A 27906-nucleotide genomic window follows, 5' to 3' on the forward strand; every position below is an offset into this window, starting at 1 on the left:
CTTAAATCAAGAGAGGTTAATTTATACATTGCATGACTTTATTGATTTATATTTTGCGATGCTCGTCTGTGAACTAGTCTGCAGCTTCTGTCAATATTGATGTGTTCATTATACGAAACCTTCTGTATGTTCACTATTGCCGCAGGCATGGAACGATGTTTAGCCTTGCGAATGCGAGCATGGGCCATGGTGTGAAAAAGAAGAGGACTGTTTGTGCGCTCGCGCTGTATATTTTGGTTCAGCTCGACGTCCAGTGCTGCTGCTCCTGTGAACAGACGTTGTGGTCTTTCTGTAATCACGTGACATTTTTGGTGGAGGTGCTGGGTAGTGTTCTATGCACTGCAATCAGCAGCAAGTTCCAGACACTAGTCGCGACTTAGAATAACCAGCTGAAATACGGTGTAGCAGGCGACAACTAGGCCTACCTTCTCAATTCGGACCATTTCCACAACTCGGCAGTATTATGGCTAATGTGGGAACACAAACCCAAGAGACATCAATGCTGCCTCCTCCATGGTTCTTCAATGCCCCGCGAACCCCGAAGCCGTTCCACGGTGACTGTTACGAGGACGTCAACGACTGGCTAGACGACTGATACCGTTGTAGCAGCATTAACGAGTGGAACGAGCAGCGAAAGCTTCGGTATGTCTACTTTTACCTGGAGGGCTCTGCGCGCACTTCATTCGAAAACCATAAAGACACTATGACAACCTGGCCAGAGTTTTCCAACGAGTTGCGAAATACCTTCCGAAGCTCTAACCGAAGGAGAAAACGGAAAGGCTACTCGATTCTCGAAATCAGCGTCCGAACGAGCGTGTTGCCATGTTCGTTCAGGACCTGACGCGGCTGTTTAGGCGACCTGACTTCTCAATGACGGAAGAGAAGAAGGTTCGCCTCATATTGCGGAGAGCGAAAGAGCAGCTGTTCGTTGGACTAGGGCGGAACTCTCCCAGCGCTGTAGAGGATTTCCTCCGTGAGGCCACGACAATGGAGAGAATGCTAAGGCAGAATTCGTATCAGTATGGTCGTCCTGGCAGCCTTTTCTCAGTGTCGCCGGCCCTGCCAACACCTGACCTCACGACTATAAGAGACCTGATGGAGCTCGTGTGCAGTATTGTGTGCGAGGAGCTGCAAAAGCGGCACGTGGTGTCTTCTTCGCCCCATGTTGCTGCTCTAACGGATGTCGTTCGCGAAGAGATCCAGCAGCTGGTGCACCCAATGACGGCTCTGCGTGCAGCCGAGGTCCAACCCATGACGGCCCCGCGTCCAGCCGAAGCTCCGCTATTAACGTACGCGGAAGCAATACGTACTCCTGCACCAGCTGTTGGCTATTCGTTCCGTCCGTACACCCTGCAGACAGCGCCGTCACTCTACTCAGGACCACCGCAGTACAGCAACTCACCCCTTACACGGAAATCCTGTGTATGGCGTGCTCCCGACAACTGGCCTCTATGTTATCACTGTGGTGAACTAGGTCACATCTACCGTGAGTGCGCATACAGGCACATGGGTCTTCCTGGCTTTCGTCCGGATGCTCGTCGACTCAGAGATAATGAGCGGCCCCGTGCTATCGCCGAATACTTGGCAAGCCAGCAATGCTCAGCCCTTTCGCGTCGCCAATCCCGCTCACCGTCTCCATGGCGTTGCACGTCACCTGGCCAACATTCGACCTTTGCGGGCGTCCTTGCAGGAAGATCGCCAAGATCCACAAGCCCGCGCCAGGAAACTAAGAACAGCGATCTCTATGGGTGAGGCCGCTGTTGATCGACCTATTGACCCCACTGGGACTATGCACTGCCCGCCTCCGAATTCGTAAGTCGACATACATTACTTCCTTCATCGTATTGCGCGAATGCTCCCAAAACCTTATTCTCAGAATGAATTTTTTCCGCGAGCATGTAGCCTTTATTAACCTTCGCCACCTGCTCATAACGTTCTCTAACGACCATACAGCCCTACAAAAGGCTGCAGTTGCGCAGACCACAACACTTCGAATTGCTGACGACACCATCGCACTTCCGCCGCGAGCCAGTATGTTGGTAAATGTGGAGAGAGACTGTGACAACAAGAGTAGTGGCATCGCGGAAACGAACCTCTCGGTGCTCTTGGCTCGGCAGATTTGTGCCGCGCGCTATCGTCCAACTGAAACATCGAAGGACCCAGCTTCTGATCACGAATTTTGGCAGCCTGTACAAACACTTGGCAAAGCGAACAGCGATCAGGAATCTTGAAGCCATTGATGATGAAGAATGTTCCACTATCGCTCCGTTGCCACAGCTGCCGAGGGTGATACTGCATTAACGAGTACAGTTGACGTGAATTGCCAGCTATCCTCTGCGCAGCAGCAGCAGATTCGAATGATTTTACGTACGTATACTGACTGCTTTGCGTCGAACTCCAAAATCATCATCATCATCATCATCATCATCATCATCAGCCTGACTACGTCCACTGCAGGACAAAGGCCTCTCCCATGTTCCGCCAGTTAACCCGGTCCTGTGCTTGCTGCTGCCAATTTATACCCGCAAACTTCTTAATCTCATCTGCCCACCTAATCTTGTGTCTCCCCCTAACCCGCTTCCCTTCTCTGGGAAACCAGTCAGTTACCCTTAATGACCAGGAGTTATCCTGTCTACGCGCTACATGCCCTGCCCATGTCCCTTTCTTCTTCTTGATTTCAGCTATGATATCCTTAACCCCCGTTTGTTCCCTAATCCATTCTGCTCTCTTCTTGTCTCTTAGGGTTACACCTACCATTTTTCTTTCCATTGCTCGCTGCGTCGTCCTCAATTTAAGCTGAACCCTCTTTGTAAGTCTCCAGGTTTCTGCTCCGTAGCTAAGTACCGGCAAGATACAGCTGTTATATACCTCCCTCTTGAGGGATAGCGGCAATCTACCTGTCATAATTTGAGAGTGCTTGCCGAATGTGCTCCACCCAATTCTTATTCTTCTAGATACTTCAATCTCGTGGTTCGGCTCTGCGGTTATTACCTGCCCTAAGTAGACATAGTCTTTTACAACTTCAAGTGCACTATTACCTATCTCGAAGCGCTGCTCCTTGCCGAGGTTGTTGTACATTACTTTCGTTTTCTGCAGATTAATTTCAAGACCCACCTTTCTGCTCTCCTTGTCTAACTCCGTAATCATGAGTTTCGATTCGTCCCCTGAGTTACTCAGCAATTCAATGTCATCGGCGAATCGCAGGTTACTAAGGTATTCTCCATTGCCTCTTATCCCCAACTGTTCCCATTCTAGGCTTCTGAAAACCTCCTGTAAGCACGCGGAAAATAGCATTGGGGAAATTGTGCCCCCTGCCTTACACCCTTCTTGATTGGTATTTTGTTGCTTTCTTTATGAAGCACTATGGTAGCAGTTGATCCCCTGTATATTTCTTCCAGAATGTTTATATATGCTTCATCTACGCCCTGATTCCGCAGTGTTTGCATGACGGCTGATATTTCTACTGAATCAAACGCCTTTTTGTAATCTATGAAGGCTATGTATAGTGGTTGGTTATACTCTGAGAATTTCTCTATTACCTGATTGATAGTATGAATGTGGTCAATTGTTGAGTAGCCGGTTCGAAATCCTGCTTGTTCCTTTGGTTGATTGAATTCTAATGTTTTCTTTACTCTGTTAGCAATTACCTTTGTAAATAGCTTGTATATTACAGAGAGCAAGCTGATCGGCCTGTAATTCTTCAAGTCCTTGTCATCTCCTTTCTTATGTATTAAGATGATGTTAGCGTTCTTCCAAGACTCTGGTACTCTTCCCGTCAGGAGACACCTCGTAAACAGGGTGGCTGGTTTCTATAACACAATCTGTCCTCCATCTTTCAGCAGATCTGATGTTACCTGATCCTCACCAGCAGCTTTGCCTCTTTGCATGCTCTCCAAAGCTTTTCTGACTTCTTCTATCATTACTGGTGGGGTGTAATCTGGGTTACTGTTAGTTTTTATAGTATTAAAGTCGTGGTTGTCTCGGCTACTGTACAGATCTCTGTAAAACTCCTCCGCTATTTTAGCTATCCTATTCATATTCGTAGTTATTTTGCCTTCTTTGTCCCTTAGTGCATACATCCGACTTTTGCCTATCCCAAGTTTCCTCTTCAATGCTTTGACACTTCCTCCGTTTTTCAGAGCGTGTTTAATTCTCTCCATGTTATACCTTCTTACATGGCATACCTTACGTCTATTATTCAACTTCGATAGCTCTGCCAGTTCTATTTTGTCTGTTGTACTTGACACTTTCATGATTTGACGCTTCTTAATTAGGTTTTTCGTTTCCTGGGAAAGCTTGCCAGTGTCCTGTCTTACTACACTGCCTCCAACTTCCACTACACACTCCGTAATGATACTCGTCAGATTATCATTCATTGTATCTACGCTAAGGATGGTTTCCTCACTAAGAGCCGAGTACCTAATCTGCAGCGACACTCTGAATTCCTGTACTTTCCCTCTCAGTGCTAGCTGATTGATTGGCTTCTTGCGTATCAGTTTCTGTCGTTCCTTCTTCAAGTCTAGGCGAATTCGAGACCGTACCATTCTATGGTCACTGCATCGTACCTTGCCAATCACTTCCACATCCTGCACGATTCCAGGGTGTGCACTCATTATAAAGTCTATTTCGTTCCTATTTTAGCCATGAGGGCTCCTCCAAAATCAAGCAGTTTTTAACCGCGAAGCAACGCATTATAACGCCCCCTACCGAACGGCCTATACGACAGCACGCCTACCGCGTGTCGCAAAAAGAGCAAGAGGCAATACTGTTCGAGGTATTGCGCACCCAGGACGGGACAGAGAAGAAGACGCAGAACACATACACGGCGCTAACTTTCAACAATGCGGTTTACCCACAGAAACAGCAATACTTATACAAAAACATGGCGCGTCACAACCACGTGCTAGAACCAAAAAATTGTGATCTACTGCAACTCAGGCAATGTTCGAATAATGCAATTCCTTCAATGATAATGATACCGATGGGTTACTTATACTTGCGTCCCCAAACTTAGCAATGAAGTTCGCCTCTATAATGAGCCTTGTTATTTGGTTAGTGCTTCTTCCAATTATGCTGGTGCTAATGAAGAGGGGTCGACACCCACATTTTTTGCAGTGAATTGCAAAGAAAACCTCAGGCTGTGCCTTTGCCACGTTTTTCTTATTTTGGTATAAGTATTGCTGTTTCTCGGAATAAACCGCATTGTTGAAAGTTAGCGCCGTGTATGTGTTCTGTGTCTTTTTCTCTGTTCCATCCTGGATGCGCTATACCTCGAACAACATGAATAACCAACAATCCCACCGTGCAACATTAATAAGAGGCAATACATTTTCAGGTGAAACAGATGCTCGACGACGACGTTTCCCAACCCTCTAACAGTCCATAAGCGTCATCTGTCGTACTTATTAAAAAGAAAGACGGCACTCTTAGATTTTGCGTCAATTACCGGAAGCTCAACAAAGTCACGAAGAGAGACGTCTACCCCCTCCCACGCATAGATGACTCACTGGATCGACTTCGACATGCCCGATATTTTTCATCAATGAATTTACGCATCGGCTACCGGCAGATCGAGGTCTATGAACGCGACCGGGAAAAAGCAGCATTCATAACTCCCGATGGCATCTACGAATTCAAAGTGTTGCCATTTGGATTGTGCTCTGCACCGGCACCGTTCCAAAGGATGATGGACACCGTCCTGTCCGGTCTGAAGTCGAAATCCTGCCTCGTCTATTTAGACTACGTCGTTATTTTTTCCAAAACATTTGAGCAACATTTACAATGACTTCAGTCCGTCTTGTTCGCTATTCGATCCGCAGGCATATCGCTAAAACCGGAGAAGTGTCATTTCGGCTAAGAAAAACTAAAGTTCCTCGGCCACCTTGTCAGTCACAATGGCATTCGACCAGACCCAGAAAAGACCATGACCGTTGTTGCATTTCTCCACCTTCGAACAAACGGGATTTGCGCCGATGTTTGGTTCTCTGCGCCTACTACAGGTGCTTTGTCTAGAGCTTCGCCAACATCGCTGAACCCCTTACCTGCTTAACAAAGAAGGATGCTCCTTTTGTGTGGGGCCCAGAGCAGAGAGCCGCTTTTTCCAAGCTTCAACAGTGCCTTGAGAGTGAACCCTTACTATGTTACTTTGATGAAGATGCTGCCAATGAAATTCACACTGACGCAAGCAACATCGTGGTCTTGGTGCAGTGCTCGTCCAGTGGCAAGACGGCGCTGAACGTCTCATCGCTTATGCTAGTCGCATTCTGTCATCTGCGAAAACTAACTACTCGAACAAGAAGAAAGAATGCCTTGCTGTTATTTGGGCGATAACAAAGTTCCGACCGTATCTGTATGGCCGTCCATTCAGAGTAGTTACGGACCATCATGCCCTCTGTTGGCTGGCCAATCTCAAGGACCCTTCAGGGCGCCTCGCGAGGTGGAGCTTGCGCCGCCAAGAATCTGAGGTTACAGTCGTCTACAAGTCGGACCGCAGGCACACTGATGCTGATTGCCTTTCGCGCGCTCCCCTCGCGATGACATCGAGTGACGATGATACCGATAGCCATTTTCTTCGTGCAGTCAGAGAATCTGACTTGGCCCAACAACAGTGGAATGATTCAGAGATCCGACAACTTATCAAATACCTTCAAGGTCTTAACTCGAGTCCACCATTGGCATTCGCACGTTCAGGGTCATTTTGTCTCCGCAACGACATCGTCTACAAAAACAACTTCGACCCTTAAGCGACTGAATTCAGTCCACCAGGGCTAGGTGCTGACATTTTATCGGGATCTGGCGCCGCCATGGATGCCAGGCGTTTACGCCTACTGTTTCTGCAGCTGATGCAGGTGATGACTACCGTCTGTGACACCTTCGACTCGGCGTGCTTGTTTCCTATCAAGAATGCCGACATGAATCACGTGTGCCGCGCTTTCATATGCCCTTGGGATCGCAACCCGCCACTGGACATGACAGCGCTGCCGGCAGCCGATCGTCTCATCCTTTGGCAACCTTGGTCACACCAGGATGGGATACTACTTAAGCAGGCACCTCAACCTGCCACTCCGGGATCTGGCGCCGCCATGGACGCCAGGCATTTATGCCTACTGTTTCTGCAGCTGATGCAGGTGATGACTACCGTCTGCGGCACCTTCGACTCAGCGCGCTTGTTTTCTATCAAGAATGCCGACATGAATCACGTGTGCCCCGCTTTCATATGCCCTTGGGATCGCAACCCGCCACTGGACATGACAGCGCTGCCGGCAGCCGATCGTCTCATCTTCTGGCAACCTTGGTCACACCAGGATGGGATACTACTTAAGCAGGCACCTCAACCTGCCACTCCGGGATCTGGTGCCGCCATGGACGCCAGGCATTTACGCCTACTGTTTCTGCAGGTTGGTTATTCCTATCGTTGTGTATATGGAAAACCGTTTAGAAAGCTGGCGTCAGATCCCCCATGTGTCAGTGTGCTTATTTGTGATTTATTTCATGTTGTTACAAACTACTCGGAAAGCGGAGATGTTATTGTTGGGTTACTTTTGCTGCTGTCCGGCGATATCGAGCAGAATCCTGGCCCCCTTTTCGAGGAGCAAGAACAAAAAATGTTTTCTGCAATCATGCAAATCCCTCAGATGTTGCAGAAGCAGTCAGACATTCTTGATGAAATTCGCACCCTACGCTGTGAGCAACAAGCTATCAAACAAAACGTATCTGATCTCACGGCTAAGGTCGAGCGTGCTGAAGCCAGCGCATCATGTGTTTCGCCTTTGAAAGAAGCAGTACGGAGAGTGACGGCTTGCGTTGAATCACTTGCTGCATTGTTTGCCTCCATGCGCGAACGCCAAGACGATCTAGAAAACAGATCACGCCGAAATAACTTGCTATTTTATGGTCTTGATGATACCGCTGGTGAAACGTCGGCGGAATCTGAGGAACGAATTTTCACTTTTTGCTCCAAAAAACTAAGCGTTGATGCTTCTGTAACATCGATAGAAAGATCCCACAGGCTTGGGCGTTTTACACAGCAAAACAACAGGCCGATAATAGTGAAGTACGTGTCATTTAAAGAAAAACAACGGGTGCTTGCCGCTGCGCGAAAACTAAAGAGAACCGACTATTCTATCAGCGAAGACTACTCTGAAAAGGTTAGATTGGAGCGTAAAAAGTTACTCCAGTTTGCTGGAGAACGCGGTGGTGATTTCAAGCTGAACTTCAATAAGCTCAAGATTGGCACACAAGTTTTTAGGTATGACGCGGCTAGTGATAGCGTGAAGTGCAATGTCCGATAGCCACGAATTCAACTTCTATCGCGCGAAAAGACAGATGCTGTAACGGAACTTAAAATACTTGTTGTAAATTGCCATAGCCTCAAGAACAAAAAGGAGAAGTTTGGTGCACTTGTTGAATTAGTAAAGCCACACGTCGTTGTGGGCACTGAGTCGTGGTTGGATGACATCATAACTGACAGCGAAATTTTTCCTCCGAACTATACGGCATATCGAAAAGATCGCAATGTGCATGGTGGGGGCGTTTTCGTCCTTGTCCACAGTGCTATCAGTAGCGTGCCAATAAATCTAACTACTCCATCATGCGAAACGGTCTGGTGTAAGGTTATCCTCGCTAACGGCTCCGCAATGGCTATCAGGTCATTTTACAGACCACCTTCACAGAAAGGCCCCGAGTCATTGTTTCAGCTTAGCAATATTTTACTAGCTCTAGATGCAACGCGCGTTATTTTGGCGGGCGATTTTAATTTGCCAAACATCGAATGGGTCCATCTTCAGCCTAAATCTAACACGTCGTCGCTTCTGTACTCTGCTTTTTTTGAAATGATTAATGCTCATTCGCTATTTCAATTTGTATCTCGTCCTACCAGACTAGATTCCTCTTGCAATAATGTGCTTGATTTAATTTTTTGCAATGACCAAACTCTAATCTCTTCTGTCACAACAATACCAGGTATAAGCGACCACGAAGTCGTTGTTGGAACAATAAGTTGCGATATCATGCGCCGCCCGAGTCTGTTACCGCGAAAAGTGTTTTATTATAGTCGCGGTGATTATGTCTCTCTTTCCCGAGAGCTAGATCAGTTTTTACCGGAGTTCAGACAACATGCTACCAACCTGGATTTGAATACTACATGGCACTTGTTCAAAACTAAGCTTTGATCACTGATACGCACTAATGTTCCGTCACGGGTGCTTTCCTCAAAGCGTAGAACTAGTAAGCCCTGGATGAACAGCACCCTCAAGGCCTTGATTAATTGCAGGCACCGCGTGCATCGAAAGTACCGCCAGACACCACAACGTGAGCTACATGAAACGTTAAAAGAACTAAACAAGAGTGTTGCTAAACAGATGCGCTGTGCTGAACTTGAGCATCTGGGTCGCCTAACTGATAGGATCAAAAATAACCCGAAAGAAGTCTGGAAGTACGTTAAAAGCAAGCAGGCTGTGAAGGAAACGATTCCAGATGTTATAGATGACCTCAACTTTAGCGCAGACTTAAAGGGCAAAACTGAGAGATTCAATCTTTATTTTCAGTCTGTTTTCACCCAATCAGTTTGCCTACCCAGCGGCCCTCAGTTAGTCAGAAAAAACTCAGAAATGATTGAAATATGTTTTACTGAACGTGGAGTCTTAGCTCTGATACAAAAAATTAAGGTAAATGCGGCACCTGGTCCTGATGCTATTCCTAATTATGTTTTAAAAAACTGTGCTGCCGCACTTGTACCATTCCTATTCTTGCTCTTCGAAAAATCAATGGAGCTTGGCTGTTTACCTGACGACTGGAAAAGTGCCAACGTTGCCCCCATCTTCAAAGCAGGAGACAAAACGCGAACAAAAATTACAGACCGATGTCGCTAACTTTTGTAATATGTAAATTGATGGAACACATTATCTATACCAATTTAATCTCCCATCTTCAAGACAATAACTTTTTCTGCACTACGCAACACGGTTTCAGAAAAGGGTTGTCCTGTGATACTCAACTAATTGAATTTAGTCATGATATAGCTGCCTCGATCGACAATGGATGCCAAGTGGACTGTGTATTTTCAGATTTTCAAAAAGCGTTTGATTCTGTATCACACAATTTATTATTACTTAAACTGTCTGCTCTAAATATCCCTCCCTGTTTGTTGAAGTGGCTTGAAGCGTGTCTTGTTGGTAGAAAACAGCGGGTTGTTCTCGAGGGAGTGAATTCATCTGAAGTCGATGTCTTATCAGTGGTCCCCCAGGGATCTGTTCTGGGACCCCTTCTTTTTTTGATATTTATAAATGATATAACCCAACAAGTATCCAGCCGCATGCGCATGTATGCAGATGACTGCTGCATATATCGTGACGTCACGTCCGCTCAAGATTCTGCTCAACTACAAAGTGATCTAAATGCTGTGTTATCATGGTGCACCACATGGAACATGACAGTTAACTTTTCAAAACGTAATACCGTTCGCTTCACACACAAAAAGAACATTCTAAATACGAATTACTTTCTTGGAGACAATCGTTTGGAAGTTGTGTCTAAATATAAGTACCTAGGCGTTTTCTTTACGAGCAACCTATCCTGGAACGACCACATTGAATACGCCGGTGCTAAAGCAAGCCGTGTATTGAACTTCCTGAAGCGTAACTTTAAACAGGCCCCACCTAAACTAAAGGATATGCTCTATCTTTCCAACGTTCGCTCAATTTTAGAGTACGGTTGTGTGGCTTGGGATCCAGACACTAAAATATGTACTAATGCGCTAGAAAGGGTTCAGAAACGAGCAGCGCGTTTTGTGTCTGGTAACTATGATTTCACTAACCTCTCTTCGTGCATTCGTAAACATTTGGGTTGGCCTATTCCTGCAGGACAGGCGCAAATTCTTAAGAATAAATCTATTTCATAATAATTATATTGGTAGCACTGGTTTAAATAAACACGTGTACATTAAAGATCCCACTTATGTATCCTCTCGCCTAGATCACTCCCGCAAAGTTCGCGATTACCGATGCCGCATAAATACTTACAAAAACTCCTTCTTCCCGAAAACCACACGCGAATGGAACAACCTACCAGAATATATTGTATCCACCCCGCCACCCTCATTTCATAATGCTCTGTCACAATTTTTGTTGAAATGAAAGATGTCAATTTCTGTCTGCATTTCTGTTTGTGTTTTACTTTTCCTTGATTGCCTCATGTTCCCGAGAATGTGTACACAATGTATAAGCTGAGCATGCTTACTTGTTTTGTTATCGGTATTCATGGTATTCATACCCTGTATCAATTTCAAGTTTTATGTCTCCTCCCCCCTACTGTAATGCCCAAATTGGGTGCTGTAGGTACTCGAATAAATAAATAAAATAAAAATTTTATCTGTCTGCCACGTCGAGCCTTCCTCCGGCCACCTAGGATTCGCACGTACCCTTGCCCGGATTCAGAGTTGCTACTGCTGGCCAAAACTCACCCAGGATGTCAAGCATTACATTAACGTGCAATCATTGCCAGTGCTGTAAAGCCCTACCTGGGCGCCCTGCTGGTTTATTGCAGGCTGTTGCATCCCCTTCGCAACCATTTGAACGAATCGGCATGGACTTGCTTGCGCCCTTCTCGAAGTCACATGATGTCAACCGCTGGATCGTAGTCACTACTGACTATTTAACAAGGTACTGCGAAACGAAATCCCTACAACGAGGCACCGCCGATGAGATTGAGTAGTTTTTCATCAACAACATCGTCCTTCGCCATGGAGCGCCAGGAGTTCTTATCACTGACCGTGGAACAGCCTTTACAGCCCAATTGATGCAAGACGTCACGAGATTTAGTGGAACAGCTCATCGCAAAACGACCACATACCATCCACAAACCAATGGTCTGATGAAGAGATTAAACAAGGCGCTCGCTGACATGCTATCTAGGTGCGTCAACCGCGATCACAAAAACTGGGACGAAATTTTGCCATACGTAAGGTTCGCTCACAACACTGAGGTTCAAAAGAATACGGGTTTCACTCCCTTGTAGTTGCTTCACGGCCGAGAAGCAATTACGATGCTGGATGTCATGCTCTTGCCTGACATGACCGATATTCCTACGAATGCGAACGACTTTATCCGGCTCGCGGACGCGGCGCGCCAGTTTGCACTTGAGCGGATCCGAAAACAACAACGCATCGACTCGCAGAGGCACAACTCCCGTCATCACCATGTTATTTACTAACCCGTTGATCTGGCGTGTCTGTGGATCCTCTTTCGCCAAAGGGGCCGCTCCGAGAAGTTACTTCACCGCTACTTTGGTCCTTATAGAGTACTACGGTGCCTCAGTAATGTCAACTACGAAATTCTGCTTGAAGACACAGCTCGGCGATCTCAATGTTCCCAGCAGGTCGACATTGTTCATGTGCCACGGATGAAGCAACATTACCCCCGAGCCACATGAAACTGCCTCATCATGCGTCTTTTAGCATGTACGCTATTACTTTATTATTTAATCGGCATTGATCATCAGGGCAGTACTTTTCTTTGGAAAGAGAGGGGGGAGGGTAATGCCAGAGGCATAGAACAAGGTTTAGCCATGCCAATGCCCGTATGTGCCATGGTGTGAAAAAAAAAAGAACTGTTCGTGTGCTCGTGCTGTAACGTTCAATTCGGCTCGAAGTCCATTGCTGCTGCTCCTGTGAACAGGCGTTGTGGTCTTTCCGTAATCACGTGATAATATGTACCATAAAAAACAAAAGCTTGCGGGACACGAAGGGTTCGGAGAAGCTAAATTGTCACTTTGCCTAAGAATGTAATTTTGAAAGAAATATTACATACTGCACTTCGCATTCCGACCTATGCCGTCACCTGTCTGATTACAAGCGTTAAGTACCGACGTAGCGGAAATTCGCATTTGTTGTGGATTCAACATCTACAAAGCTTTTCCTCTGCGTAGTACTTTCATGGATTTTTCGTGGCACTAGATCCACCTCATTTCTCTGCTTTTGCAGCTACATAGCTGGCTGTTCATTGCTTTGCTGCTTCGTTTACCTAATGTCTATTCAACCAGCACATCAATACGGTGTTTTGGGTGTACTTGCATCAATAAGCGTTTAATATTTTATTAGTCGTGGAGCCTTTTTTTGGTCTTTTTGCTTTTACTTTTTCGCAACTAAACTGCTGTTTTCAGAGCAATCGGTACATATCAATAATGACTCTACTAAGCTTCGGTTCAGAAATAAAAGCTGAACAGTTGCCGAGGTGCATGGCCTGCACATGAATGGATTCAATTTTTAGGGCAGCAGTTGCACTTTTGAAGGAAGCAAAAATGCTAGAGGCCTGAGTGCTTTTGATTTAACATTCACACTCAGAACCCCATTATTATTGTTACATCAAGTGAACAAAGTGGTAATTCTAGATTGCATAAATATTTTATAGACTGTATACATATTTCAATTAGGAGAGGTGAGCTGCTTAGTAGATAGGTATTTATGTTAAAAAGGCAGGGCATGCAAACTTGGACTCGAGAGAGTAGTCAAGACACCACAAACACCTACTGAAAAAGTTGACATTAAGCTAGAAACGAAACAAGGCAAGTGGAGATAATAATCAAGACGGCATGTCTGTTGGTCTATGTGAGAGATAATTGCTCAGCGCTTGATTTCTTCGTTGGGGTATTGGATGGTTGTCTCACACTTGCACTAGAACATGTCGCTAGGCCAAGCCTCAACCATTAGATGCATTTTTTCATTTCTGTGCTTGTACGAAACTGCATGACGCTAATTTTGGTATGCATTTATGTCGTGTTATGACGATAGGCTTAATGATGAGCTCTGGTTAACTGCCCTATATGTTCTGTTAGTCTGCCTTCTAATTGATAGTTGGAATTTTAAATGTCCTGACTCACCTGCAGCCATGTTTGCGTGCCCAGTCTTTTCAGCATGTGTGCATATCATGCGTGAGGAAAAAGGGTATTCAGTGAGTATTGGGGAGTTAAATTTATGTCTAGTGTAAAAGGCTTCTGTTTTCTTCTGTTAGATGTCTTGCTTAACAATGACTGGGCATTATTTTGGAGCATGCTTTCGAGGATGCTTTTTCATGAGGCCGACAAAAACAAGCTGTTTTACATAGGGCATGCTAAAAAAAGTGAATTGTTTCTAATGTTTTTTTTGGCAGACATTCTACAAAAACTGGCCAAAAGGCGAACATAAGGCTGTACAGATAGACACACAGAAACCATCAGGCTGCCTCAGAATTTGTGACTGAGCCTCATTCTGTAAGTATTTGCAAGTACATGGACTTGTCATGTTAGTCTGTTAAGTGGTTTCTTGAGCATTTGCAATATTTTTCAAAACGAATGCTTTGATGCCTCAATGTGGAAAGCAGTTGTTCCAGCACTAGTTTTCGGGAAAAACTTTGTAATACAGCAGAGTTCTTTGAAACCGTGTGCTAACAAATTGAGTTATGGGAGAAAAATAACTGACACATGATTGTTGCTTCATGCTTTTACCACAGTCTTTGTTTCTTTGTCAGCAAAATTTTATGGCTAAGGAATCAAAATAATTTTTGTTTCAATTTATGCTAATGCTGGTCGTGAAAAAACATGGCAATTTGGTACTCGCTCATGACCAGCAGGTCGAAGGTTTGAGTCCCGGCAGCAGCGGCTGCGTGTTTGATGGAGGTAGATATGTTGTAAGTGGTCGAAATTGCCGGGGCCCTGCACCACGGCGTCTCATAATCATATGGTGGTTTCGGGACGTTAAATCCCACATATCAATCAAATCAAACACGACAAAATGCAGTGTTTTTGTATATTTTTACAACAGTTATTCTTTCTTGTAGAATAAAATTACATTGTTTGTTTCAAGGGCATTTACCAAAAGGTAAAAATACTTCTGACCCTAAAAATTGAAGACACCTACATACATTTTTACCCTGGGTTATTTGGCTGATAAGACAGTCAATAAAACACAAAAGGTGAGCAATAATTTGAGAAGCAAGGCTTACTGTGTATATCATAAAAGTCTATCAAACACTACATGACAGTTGTCTTATTATGGCAGAAAATAAGATGATGATAGAGGGGGGGGGGGGCTTGAATAAGGGTCAAATTATTAAAGTTTGTTTTTAGAGCCAATTAAGATTTTGAAATATCAGGTTGTTTCGAATGTTTGGGCAAAAGCGTTTGTCTAAGTCGTGGCAGTAATCTTGATACGGTTAGCTGGTCTGGTAAATGGATGTCTTCTTATTGAATCATTCATTTTCATCATCATGAACTTTGTTTTAAACTGTTGAGCAACCAGACCCCTGCTAAGTGTCTTGTCCTCTACAGCTTACATTTTGCACCCAGTATCGTTACAATAGAAGCGTTTGTTAAAGTTGAGGATTTGTAATGAATGTGTTGAGATGCATACCTGATGAATAAAAATCATTGAACGATTGTTAGAGCTTCTTGTTCGACAACAGAACTTTTCTTTACAGAGGCAGCAAACTGCATCAAGGTTGCTGCCAGAACTTAGACAAATTGTCCTAATCAAACATTGGCTCGAAAAACACACTTAATTTAGCAAAATGACATTCATTCAAGCTCCCAACTTCATGTTAGCTGCTGCCGTAATGAGACGTACAACTGTCATGAAGTGTTTATTAGAATTTTAAAAAACTATATATGCAAGCCTTGCTACTTTATTTATAGCTCACCATTTGTGCCAATGCGTTATTCATTGTCTTTATAGGCCAATACCTCCACCTTGATGTTGTAAATAAGGCGACGTGTACCCATCCAGCACCCTGTCATGCGCAGTGACAGAGTGCTGGATGGTTTGAGGGTAGGAAACGACAACGAAGTCTTGATCCTCTTATCTCACAGCTCCTCTTTCTCGCTTCAAAGGTTCCGTTACAATATATTCCCTGCCGCACGTAGGCCTTCGCAGTGGTCTACAATATGCTTTGTTTTGTGTAAAATTTTATAATTTATAGCAAAATTTCTTTGTTCACCCCCCATAACTGTCCATGGTTTTAGTATTTACAGAAATTGTAACTCCCCCACCAGTGCACTAATTAAATGGAATTTGTTATGCAAGTCTATGAATTCTTTTGCAGTTAGAGTATAGTGTGTTTAACGTTGAGTTTTTGTCTACTATAGCAAAAAGTCTTCGTAGCATCATGCTGCTTGTTCTGCATGTGATCATTTCTTGTCCAGAAATACCGTCTGCTTTTGTGATTGATGAAATAGTGGTGTGAACAGAGGTGATGTATGTAGTAGACACCATAGTGGTTTAAACTCTGAACTTTGCTGCTGCTACAATAGTTTTTTTGTACTTCATTTCACACACACAGAAAGAAGCCAAGTGGAGCTTTTCATGGGCCATGCACACAGTTTCATAAGAGGGCTTTGCGCACTTTTGACAATTATGTTTCTGAATACATCTGCCAAAATTGTGTTCAAAGAAGCGTGTAGTAGTGCATTTCATTGATCATTTAGCATGCTGCAGCAGGTATGACTGACACATCTGCAAGATAACGCAGCACAGTGCATACACACAAACTACCCTCACATACACTCTGGATTTGTGGTTTAACTGTAAATTATATACTCTGACCTTCTACAACAAATAATAAAAAATGACATGAAAGCTTTGCCATCTATACAAGTAGCATTCTCAGTGTATGATAGCAACAGGTGTGCAAAGTTCAACCAGTCCACAGGTCACATATTTTCTTGTAAACATTTATATATAGAAGGCCTGGGTTTCTGAAAGCTGATACATGGTCACAAATTGACCGCGACTATCCCCTTCAGGCGCAGCGTCCACATTTGTGGACGCCAACTTCACAGCTCAATATCTCGAAATTTACTTTGAATCTCGCGCGCAACCAGTGCTCTCTATCACTACATGTTGCTGCAGCGACCCGTGGCGCCATCTGCCGCAGCTGACACAAAATAACTACAAAAACAACTCTCAAAGATGGACGCCTCCACGTTTTACGGCGGCGCACGTAAGTGGCTCTCACTTTTCAAGCCCTTGCTATGTTTCATTCGAGGTGGCATGAAATTATGCACTTGTCAGTAAGAGCTAAGAGATACCTCATGCCAATAAACAAGACTTTTGCAACTAGAAACTATTTATAACGTCAAAAAGGGTGCGTAAAATACCGCGTCCACGATCGTGGACATTGCGCCTTAGTGCTGCCTTTGTTGCAGGGCAGCCATTTCGCACCGTGTGCGCAGATATGATGGTTATGTGTGATTTTTTGTCTCCAGGACTTGAAGATCATGCTTCAAAACGTCAGAAAGTTGATGATGCGACAGCAGAAGAAATCCTCATGAGAATATCAAATGGAGATATCTCAGATGGCGACTTTTCAGATGACGAATTGGAAGCAGAAAATGAAGAAAACATAGTAAGTTTGCTCGAGATTGTGAGACATTATTTTGTGTTCTCGGGAAACATATGGCACCAAACTGTCTAAAGGTACTTTGACCCTAATTTACGCTGTTTGTTTCAGCCTGCCAATGGTCAGGTGACCGCATCCACGACCACAGCTGCACTGCCTGCACGACCAGATGCCACGGTCAGCTCGAACGCACCTGCGGCATCTACGAAGGCTGAGTTCAAATGGGTGAAGAAAGATTTTGCTCCAAGTGATGTTGACTGCCACTACAATCCTGAAGTAGCCTCGACATGCCAGCAGCCACTTGTGTATTTTAGCAAGTATTTCACCGAACAGATATTTGAAGACCTTGCTGAATTCACAAACAGGTATGTCCTGCAAAGAGACGGTGCCGTATTAGCCACTACAAAAGAAGAGATCAAAATATTTTTTGGAATGCTCATGCTGATGGGTGTTCTGAAATACCCACGCGTCAGAATGTATTGGCAAACTGCAACGAGGATTCCCGCAATAGCCGATTCGATGGGCGTGAAGCGATTCTTCAAAATCAGAGGCGCTCTCCACATAAGCGACGCTAATGAAGAACGGGACCCGAACAGCCAAGACAAATTTTGGAAAGTTAGGCCGTTGCTAGAAGCTGTCAGAAGCCGCTGCTTACAGCTTGTTCCCTTGGAACAGAATAGCATCGATGAACAGATGGTGCCGTTCACAGGACGCATTGCTGCAAAGCAATTTGTGAAAGGAAAACCGAACCCAGAAGGCGTGAAGGTTTTTGTACGCTGCAGTTTTGACGGTCTTGCACATGACTTTGAGTTTTACCAAGGGAAGGGAACGGGAGTGAGCAAAGAACATGCACATCTTGGCCTTGGTGGCTCCGTCGTAATGCGCCTTGTTGAAAGCCTCCCGAAGGCACAGAACATCAAGTGCTACATGGACAATTATTTTACGTCCGTGAAGCTCTTTCTTGAGTTAAAAAAGATCGGCATTTTGGCTAGTGGCACAATTAGGGGAAACCGCTTGGCAGGATGCGTCATGAAAACAGACAAGGAAATGAAGAAAGAAGGACGGGGAAGCTATGATGAGCGGGTTTCCCAGAACGACGAAGTTGTCCTTGTTCGTTGGCAAGACAACGGGACCGTCAACATGGCTTCTACCCACCTTGGAGTTGGAAATATTGGCACCGTGAGAAGATGGAGCGAATCCCAAAAGGTCCACGTTGACATTGACTGTCCAGAGGTAGTCCTGGACTACAACAAATACATGGGTGGAGTAGACAAACTAGACTTCATCATGTCCCTCTACCCAATGCGGACGCGAACGAAAAAGTGGCCTGTGAGAGTGATTTCCCATTTTGCATCTTTTGCGCTCTCCAACAGTTGGCTTGAATACTTAAGGGATGCCAATAAAGCAGGGCTACTAAGAAAAGAGACACTGGACATGATGGCGTTCCAAACAGACGTCGCGAATTGCCTGCTGAACAGCAATAAGCCACAAAAGAAGCGTGGACGTCCGAGCAATGACAACTCCCGAACAGTGAAAAAGAAGGTACCCAATGCTTCACCACTACCAGTCAGCACTGTTCGCTATGATGGGATTAATCATTGGCCGCAGCAAGTAAACATGGCTAACGCACAACGCTGCCGGAGAGAGGAATGCACATCCAAAAGCCGTGTCCGCTGCAGGAAATGCAACATTTTCCTTTGTCTGACATCTCAGAACGACTGTTTTTATTTGTTTCATACCAAATAGACTCTTTCTGATTATTTTTGCGGAAAAGACTTCCTAAGCAGTGTTCCTGCAATGATTATTTGCGAGCCTCCGAAATAAAAGCGTTTGTTTTCTTCTTCTCCACCGTTCATGGGTATTGCAACAAGGAAAGCGAGATGTAAAATATGTATTTACTAGAGCCTATACAACAGGCAGTATGGCGAAAAACCCACGCACAAGCCATGGCGCACCTTCGTCGTCTTCCTTTCCCTGCGTCTTCGTGCGCGCGCTTGGGTAACGGTCACGTGACAATATGACTGCTTTGAGGCGCAATGTCCACATATGTGGACGCCATTGAAAAATTGAACCAATGAATTTTTTTCTGAATTTCTTGTGGATTCCTTCTTTAATAGCGTTATGTATTCATAATCTGAACAAAATTTTTTTTTCGCTACGTCAGATTTAATTCGCGCCTGAAGGGGCTATAGAAGTTTTCTGTTTTCCCACCTTGGTACACGAGGTGGCATAGTCAACTTGTTCAGGCTGCAGCTATGTCTTGCGACTCAGCAGCGTTCAACAAGCTGTGTCAGAACATGTTGCATGGAAAACTTAAGCAATATCCTCTTTACAATCTGTAAGTTTCGTGACCATTCTTCATTTGTTTTGCCCGTGGAAGTTGCATCGCAATTTTCGCTTTATACTTTACCGATGATCTCACTCAAATCTCGAGTGCTTTTCGGTGTACCTTGGGATATACATTCCTGGACCGCACTCCTGCGCATGATCGGAGGAATTTCTTCTCCAAAGTACACTGCGGTATTGCAACACCACTCCTATTAGCGAAATGGGCAGAAAGATTTCAGAGGTTTAGAGACTGCGAAGGGGGGGTGCTGCTACTGCCACAAGTGCAGCTTGTTCCGAGACTGAGTTTAACTGCTGGCTTAGCGTCTATATAAGCAGCACTGGAAAGTAGCTTGGAGACAGATCGGGGGGGGGGGGGGGCTTGGAGAATATTGCTTGATTTGTTGTCAACCATTAACTTCCAAGAAGATGTTCACGAGGATATATATTGCTAAATAACTGGTCAACCTTCACTGATTTGTTGCCAACATATGCTGCCATCTGCTTAGGTGGGAACACTTTTGTGCATTTTTTATTAATTGCAAGTCCAAGTAAACTTTTTACACTCATTATTTCACACATAGTTTGCAACATCTTTGCATGTACAGATTGGCTCAACAGAAAGAAATCTGCAAAATTTGGAAAGGGAGGATGTCATGTGGACTTAGCACGGGTAAATTTTTGGTCTTGATAGTGTAACAATTTGATAAAGTTCATCATAGCACTTCAAACCACAAGGATGGGACAGGCTTGTGTAAGTTCGGCCTGTCCTATCTTCGTCATTTCAGTGCCGCAATTACCTCTATGAACTTGTCATGCGCTTTTTGTGCCTTTGTTTGCTACACACTACATTCTTGTGTTTTTTGTGTAGAGTTCAGTTCAACTGGACTCCTGTTGAATTTTGTGCTGTGTACAAAGCAAACAGGTACTTTAACGAGCTAGTCGTGAATTACTGCATTCATTCCGAAAAATCAAGCTACCTGTGCAAAGTATATAGCACGTTGTAATCATTCCATGAACCCCGTGTTTACTTGCGGATGAAGGTGTGTCCAGAAACTAAATTAACAGCGTGTCCAGCCAACAAAAATCTCCGTCAAACAACACAAATAACTCACATTCGCAGGCACGAAGAACACAAATGACATCCTCCATTGCTATATTTTGCAAGCAGGCTGCATGGTACAGCTGTGGTGCGGCATACTGTTGTGCGGAACAAGACAGCAGACTTTTGTGTGGAACAAGACAAACATTTTTGTATACGTTGCAATAACGTATCTAATAGGTAAGATTGCCTTGTTCTAAGGAATTCAACGTATTCTGATCACAGAATCATATTCGTCGCTTTATTAGAGTGACGGGTTCTGTGGTAACTGTGCTGAAGCATGGCTTCCGTAAATAGGCTACGTCTTAGGGAGATAGTTGTATTATTGCTCACGGAATTGGTCGGCAACGCTATACCTTCAGCATTCTCCGTGAAGGAGGGTTCCCATTTTTTACAGTGTATGCTTCTTGTCGTGACCCGAACCGGATGTTATTAACTTCCCCCGGCGTATGGGCGTTTCTTTGTGATATCTCAAAAATTGATAGCGAGCAATTTCAGCACGTTTAGGCTCACCGTTGAACCTATTTTGTATTGGCTTCAATTCTGTCAGCTGTGACGGTCATCAAGTGCGCAGAAATAGATCATACAGTTTATTTTTGTTTTTCGTCGTAATTAGGTGCGCACTTGTTACCCATCTTTTCTGATCTTACTGCTTTTGAATTAAAAGTTATTAGCACAGCTGCGTATGAAGGTTTGAAGAAATCTTCAATAGACCTTATTTGCGTCTGACGTTCACGCAACATGGGACCTATCGCGCCTACAAATTTTGTGCCCGAATCACTGCAAGGCGCTTTGAGATATGTGCTGAATAACTGATGTTTTTTGTCAGTAATCATAGAGTGAAATGCAGCAAATATAGGACAGTGATCACTTATACCTAATGCTGGTGTTCCCGCTTGTAGTACTGTAGTTTTAACATTTGTGATATTTAAGTCTAATGTTCACGGAGTAGCAACTGTCACACGAGTCACAGTACTAAATTAGCGAAACCAAAAACTGTTTGACTATTGGTCGCTTCACACGAAGTTGTCAGATGGCGTGTTTGACTTATTTTATGCATAGCTAATGGTCCGCTCAAGTCAATATGGCTGTCGGATACACAAAGGCACGTGGTGCATAGTTTGGTACCCCAATGATTATGCGCGTGATACCTTGAAGGAGGTTGGTGTTGTAGCGTAATTTGGTTGCGGTGCAGCGCATGTATGGAAATGCATAAATAAACCTGGTGTACACTAAAACTTCTGCGATCCGCCGCAGCTCAGCATCTGTGTCTCTATTGTTCTTGTTGGCTCTTCTTTTGGGCATAGGTATGCTACTACTGCTTTTTGTTGCATACACATGTCTTACTTGCTAACCAGCTGCCAATAAAATCGCACAATATTTTTTTAGGATCGGTTAGCCACACACGTAAAGCTCGATTGGGTGTCGTCGTTTTTCTGCTGTTTTAATATGGTTCCTCAGCACTACTATCTATTCAAATTTATCCGGGGAGCACTCAAGCCAGACACTGGCGAGTTAGTGTGAAACAGTGTTTATTTCTTGCTGAAGTGTGTTTTCTTGCTCACCATTGTTACCTGCCGTGTACCAAGCATGCTAACACAGACACAGAGGACGTGTCAAAGTTCTGGAATTAAGTTAAATTCGTTTGGAAGATTTTTAGTGCAAGAGTAAAAAGTAAAAGAGAAGGTACTGCCCTTTGCAGTGTTCCTGATCCTAGTTCATGCATTGTTGTAGTGCAATTATTCATAGCTAGTTGAATTGTCGGTAACTGAGAGAGTGGCGGACGTAGTGTGCGAGGGACCACCCTACACATAGTTTCATACATCTTCCCTAATGAAGCAGTGTGGTTTATGTTGTCCATGCTTTATGTATATCAAGGCAAAAGGGGGCATGTTGGAACTCTGCTACAGCTAGAGTAAACACCTCTTGTGTAAGCAGTGCCTCGTCTTGACCTAAAATATGGCGGCAACATTCAATTAGTATTTATGGCAGTAGCTTGTGGTTTTGGTGCCACTCGTAAAGTATAAGAAACATTGTTCCGTGATATTTACGTGAAAAGAGCCGTGATTCAGGAGCAACTTCGAGCGATAACCTCCGAGTATGAAAGCATCGCCGACATACGACAGTTTGGCCGCGGAGGTATCGTGTGCAGATCACCAGACAAAGATTATGTAGCGATTATTTTTAATTACTCGTCATTCGCCTCTATCCCGGTGATGCATATATAGTTATTCAACGAACCGGGAGCACGGGAGGAACACAGACACAAAACAAAGAGGACGCACGCAGCACGAGCGCTCTGCTGTGTGCCTCCTCTTTGCTCCGTGTCTATGTTGCTCCCGTGCTCCGAATTCCCTGAACAATCATGAAATACCAACTTGCCCACCCTTTCATGCTTTTGAAGTGCAAATATCCCACCTCAGCTTGCATGCACCAATGGAGTTGTACGTGGAGTTGATTCGCAACTAAGCCCACCGGAGACGCTTGAGAAAGTGTCTTTGGCCGGGGTAATAGCTAACTAGCGGTGTAATGGAGGTGTAGACAACGTGAAGATATACCCACCGAGTCAGTCATCGCAGCTTTCGCCGGAACATCGTGCCCGTCTGAAATAAAAGCTTGGCCACTAATCATCAGGGTGTAATCATCAGCATCGCGTCTCCTGCACTGTAGAAATTGTTGGCGTTTTGGCCATAGTGCTGGTGGGTGTAAACCCGGAACACGGTGTTGCATTTGTGGTCAGGGTCAATCAAACGCTGATTGCACGATTAAAGCTGAGAAGTGCTGCCACTCTGAGCGTGCTCAAAAAGCAGATTAATCCAGTTGTCCCGTTCACTTTCAAGAGAAGCAACTGTTGGAAGTGATGAACATGCGACGATGCTCAAGAAGAAAGGCGATGGCTGTCATCAAGGAAAGCACACAAGGGTATGCTGGTGTTACCGCTCGACAAAATGGAATGGCAAATGCTGGCTTCGCCCAAACAATTAAAGCCGCCGTAGAAAAGTCTGTATCAAAAGCAATGGAGATGTTATTTACCAGACTCTCAGAATGTCTGTACGAGATAATGAGCGCTCAGTTAACTTAGCTTATGAACGACCGAGCAGCTTCTCCTCAGACAAGTTCTACGCTGACATCTAAGTAGGAGGCAGGATGCAGCACGAGTCACAGCAAGTTGCCGCAGAAGACACTCCGGATGCTAATAAACCTATACAGAAAGAAGGTCACCTCCCTACTATATATCTGTGTGTCAATACTGATGTTGAAATTATTCCGTGTGCCCGGAAACGTAGTCAATATATTTTGAACTCATCTTCCATGTCGTCACAATCAAAATCAATCAAAATTTTGCCTAGCAAGTTCGTAAAGGCCAGCATAGTTGAGAAGGTTATTTCGCCTGCTCGTATACCTACCATTGAGCCGTTAAATGTCTCGCTGTAGAGTTAACGTTCTATTTTTACGGATTCCAAAGATTTATCTTGTCTCAACGGTTAAAAATTTCATATAATATTGTTACAAGAAACTTGGTTTTTCTGTATCAGTATTTTCTGTTAAAACTATCAATAATTTCATGTAAATTGATTGTCAAGAGAGGGCGGGTTACATTCTCTAGTCTCTCCCAGATTTTGCCACAAGCCGAAAATAACACTTCAACTTCTGTCACCACCCCACCGTGGTGGTCTAGTGGCTAAGGTACACGGCTGCTGATTCGCAGGCCGCGGGATCGAATTCCGGCTGCAGCAGCTGCATTTCTGATGGAGGCGGGAGCGTTGTAGGCCCGTGTGCTCAGATTTTGGTGCACGTTAAGGTACCCCAGGTGGACAATATTTCCAAAGCGCTCCCCTACGGCGTCTTTCATAATCATGTGGTGGTTTGGGCACGTTAGACCTCACATATCAATGAAACCAATCAGCTTCTGACGCAAGAGTACAAAATTTTAACTATTGATTCGTGCCTCCCTTCATATATACCATTTTACATAGCAAATGTATATTATACGCCAGGGGTTCATGGCACAAATCCCTTGTATTGTGCATTTCTATTAGAGATAATTATGTCCTATTGGCGAGAGACTTGGACTCCCATCATATTACTTTGGTCTTAAGGGCAGACTCATGTGGTACTCAGTTATGGAACTGGTCTCAGAGTAATATTCTCACTTGTCATAACTCCGGCATTCCCGCTTTTAACAGACGGATGTCATTCTCATATTTAGACTTGACAGTTTCGAAATCAGCCTTCTCATCTCATGATGATCGACTGTTGACTCTGTGACTAACAGTGATCACATTCCAGTAATATTTGACATCGTATGACCACTATTATCAGTTCCTTGTCGACGACTCACGTGCATAAAAATTACAGTATTTTTAAAAGGAGCTTGTGATGCTTCATGGGTTCTCTGTCAGGAGTAACGGTTAAGCAAAATGCATCGAGGATCTGTTCAGTTTTACATGAGTGACGTAGCAAAGCAGAATTTGAGGTTCACTCAATTGAACAAAAACTTTTGTCGCGATGGTGGAATGATGACAGCACTAGAAATTTTAGGTGTAGAAAAGCTGCCTCGGAGGAGCTATAACACAATCAGTGTCCTGAAACTGGTCACAATATGTATACATTGCAGTTACATTTAAACGTACGGTAACTAAAGCAAATGCAGAGAATGATGAAAAGCATTTTGAATTTCATTCGAAATCAAATAACAAAACAACTGTCTTTAGATTGCTGAGACATAAGAAACTAATTCATCAAGCAGTAAATCCTGAATTTATAGTTATATCGCCTCAGGAATTGAAGCAGTCATTAGCGAGCATAGCTCAAGATTTGTAAAAGCAATTTTCCACTAATATCTATTCCTTTTCAGTACTCTCACACTCCGGTGACAGTTTCTCCAAAATATAAATAGAGGATGTATCAGAAGTTACAAGAAAAATTCCTATGGTGGGTCCAGGCCCAGATGAAGTTACTTGAGCAATGTTGAAAAATTTATTCTGTGGAACGGGAAGATGTGCTTAATGCCTAATGTAATAAAGTGTTTGATAAGAGAAGCTTGGATGCTATTTGTATAGAAAATCGCGAAAATTATACATATCCCAAAAAGGCAGGCGAAAGTTACGTTTTAGACAATATCAGGCCAATTGCAATAACCTACAATTTTGTCAAGGCAAAAGAAAGAGTAGTGCATGTTTGTGTAATGAAATTTCCAGACAGAGAAAGGAAGTTTCGCCGATGTCGAATTTGATGCATTGGAGGCTTGAATGTTCTATATGGCAAGCCCTTATTGACCTTGAGAGTCGCGTACATCTGGCTCAGCGTAAAGTTACCCTGGAAATCACAAAGGCGTAGGATAGTGTTGAACATAGTGTACTAGTCAGTCGTCTGAGAGAAATCAATTTGCCGGATTACTTGGAAGTGCGGATTACGGAATTTTAGGGAAATAGAAAACTTTACTGTTCACAACATTGTGTTTCGTAAATTTCTGATAGAGAGAAAAAAGAATTTTCCCGAGGCGCTGTTGTGCCTCCGGTACTATTCAATATTTTAATTTTCTCAATCCCATGTAAAGAGAATGTTCACACGCGTGTCTATGCTGATGAAAACGCATATTTTACTTCAGCTTATGACATTTCCGTTCTCTATCAGATAGTCCAAAAGTACTTATCTGAAATATAGTATTGGCTTGACGTTATTCATATTTATATAAACGTGCAAAAGTGTGCATTATTAGTATTTCCTATAAAGACCCAGTACGCATATCTCTCTCATACAAAACTGATAGCATTCCACAAGTTCAAAGCGTCAAATATGTAGGAGTGATATACGAAAGCTCTCTAGTATGTCGAAACCACATCAAATATATTGCAGCAAAGGGTGTTCAGGCAGTCTGTGCATGACGGAAGACAAGGAACGGGAACAAGGAGTGCGCAGAGTCACGTTATTATAATTATAGCACATGCATGTAATGCCGATTCTGGAATTTGGATGGTCACATGTCTTATACTCCGGGGCACCTGCCTATAAGCTGCGTTTTCTTGTTCTTCAGGAGAAACAGGCACTGCGCATGTGCTTAGGGCTACCTAAGTTTGTAGCGAATAACGTTTTATATATGGAAGCTCGAATTCGCTGACTCCTCACCAGATTCAAAATATTGGCTGTACAAACATATTTAAGGGCATTAATCTTCTTTCATCAAGTTGACTAACGAAGCGTGAGAGAAGTCTTTGTCCTGCAGTGGACGTAGTCAGGCTGATGATAGTATTGATAAATCTCATTCTAGGGGTAAAGAAACAGTTTTCATTGCGCAACCTGGTTTTTCTTTATTGTCATCAGCTTAGATTTCCCACACCTCAACTAAAGTTTCTACTCTCTCTGTTCAACCCACTTTTCGCGCTAAATATGGAGGTTCTCCCAATTTGTAGCTCGACAAGTTCTCTCCAAATATACTTTGATGACATTTTCTCTAATAGTGCTAAACACCTACCGAGTAATATGTTCGGAGCTATTTTACAGGACTACCTGCTAGGAATGCAAGCACAGGTCATCATTGCGACGGACGGTTCACAGAGAGGTGAAAACGGGGGCATCGGTATATTCAGCCCTTTTCTATACTGGTCCTTTTCGCTCCGGATTCTTGGTTTCACACCTATATTTATCGCAAAATGTCTGGCTGTTTTATGGGCTCTTCGAAAACTGTCAACATCAATAAATTCCGCCGTAATAATATTGGATTTCTTGTCAGTCTGCACTACGCTCACGGCTTCCGATGATTCGGAAGCATTAGACGAATTCAGCTTCGTAGTTCCGAATCACTTAACTCAGGGGTGTATAGTATAGGTGCCTGGGCATAGAGGCATAACTCTATACGAAATAGCTGATGCACCAGCGAAAGCGGCATTTCACAGATAAGCTATGAATATTACCTCTACAACAGCTTTTATAGTAGCGGCTAAATTTAGTAGCGGCTAGATTTTTTATAGTAGCGGCTAGATAGAAGTGGTGGTGCGAAAATTATCTCCACCATCTTTAAAAATTCGCCGGATTTAAACCATCTAATGACACCTTGGAAAGCTTACTCATGTCATAACCGGTGTCTGGAAGTTTCAATCTCTCGATTACGCTGTC

The 27906-nt window shown here is 44.0% G+C and overlaps 1 non-coding gene across 3 annotated transcripts in view; it reads left to right on the plus strand.

The window, feature by feature from the left end:
- Positions 1–27906, plus strand: part of LOC119177784 (uncharacterized) — a 684229-nt gene that overhangs the window by 194294 nt on the left and 462029 nt on the right. For 2 of the 3 annotated variants that reach the window (XR_012895298.1, XR_012895304.1), the window contains exon 2: positions 14142–14241. The exons of the other annotated variant lie outside the window; for it this stretch is intronic. This is a non-coding gene — a transcript (uncharacterized LOC119177784). The remainder of the gene's footprint in view (positions 1–14141; positions 14242–27906) is intronic. 3 annotated transcript variants of the gene reach the window in all.

Source organism: Rhipicephalus microplus, chromosome 1 (genome assembly GCF_043290135.1).
Source record: "Rhipicephalus microplus isolate Deutch F79 chromosome 1, USDA_Rmic, whole genome shotgun sequence".
In the NCBI taxonomy this organism is placed as follows: domain Eukaryota; kingdom Metazoa; phylum Arthropoda; class Arachnida; order Ixodida; family Ixodidae; genus Rhipicephalus; species Rhipicephalus microplus.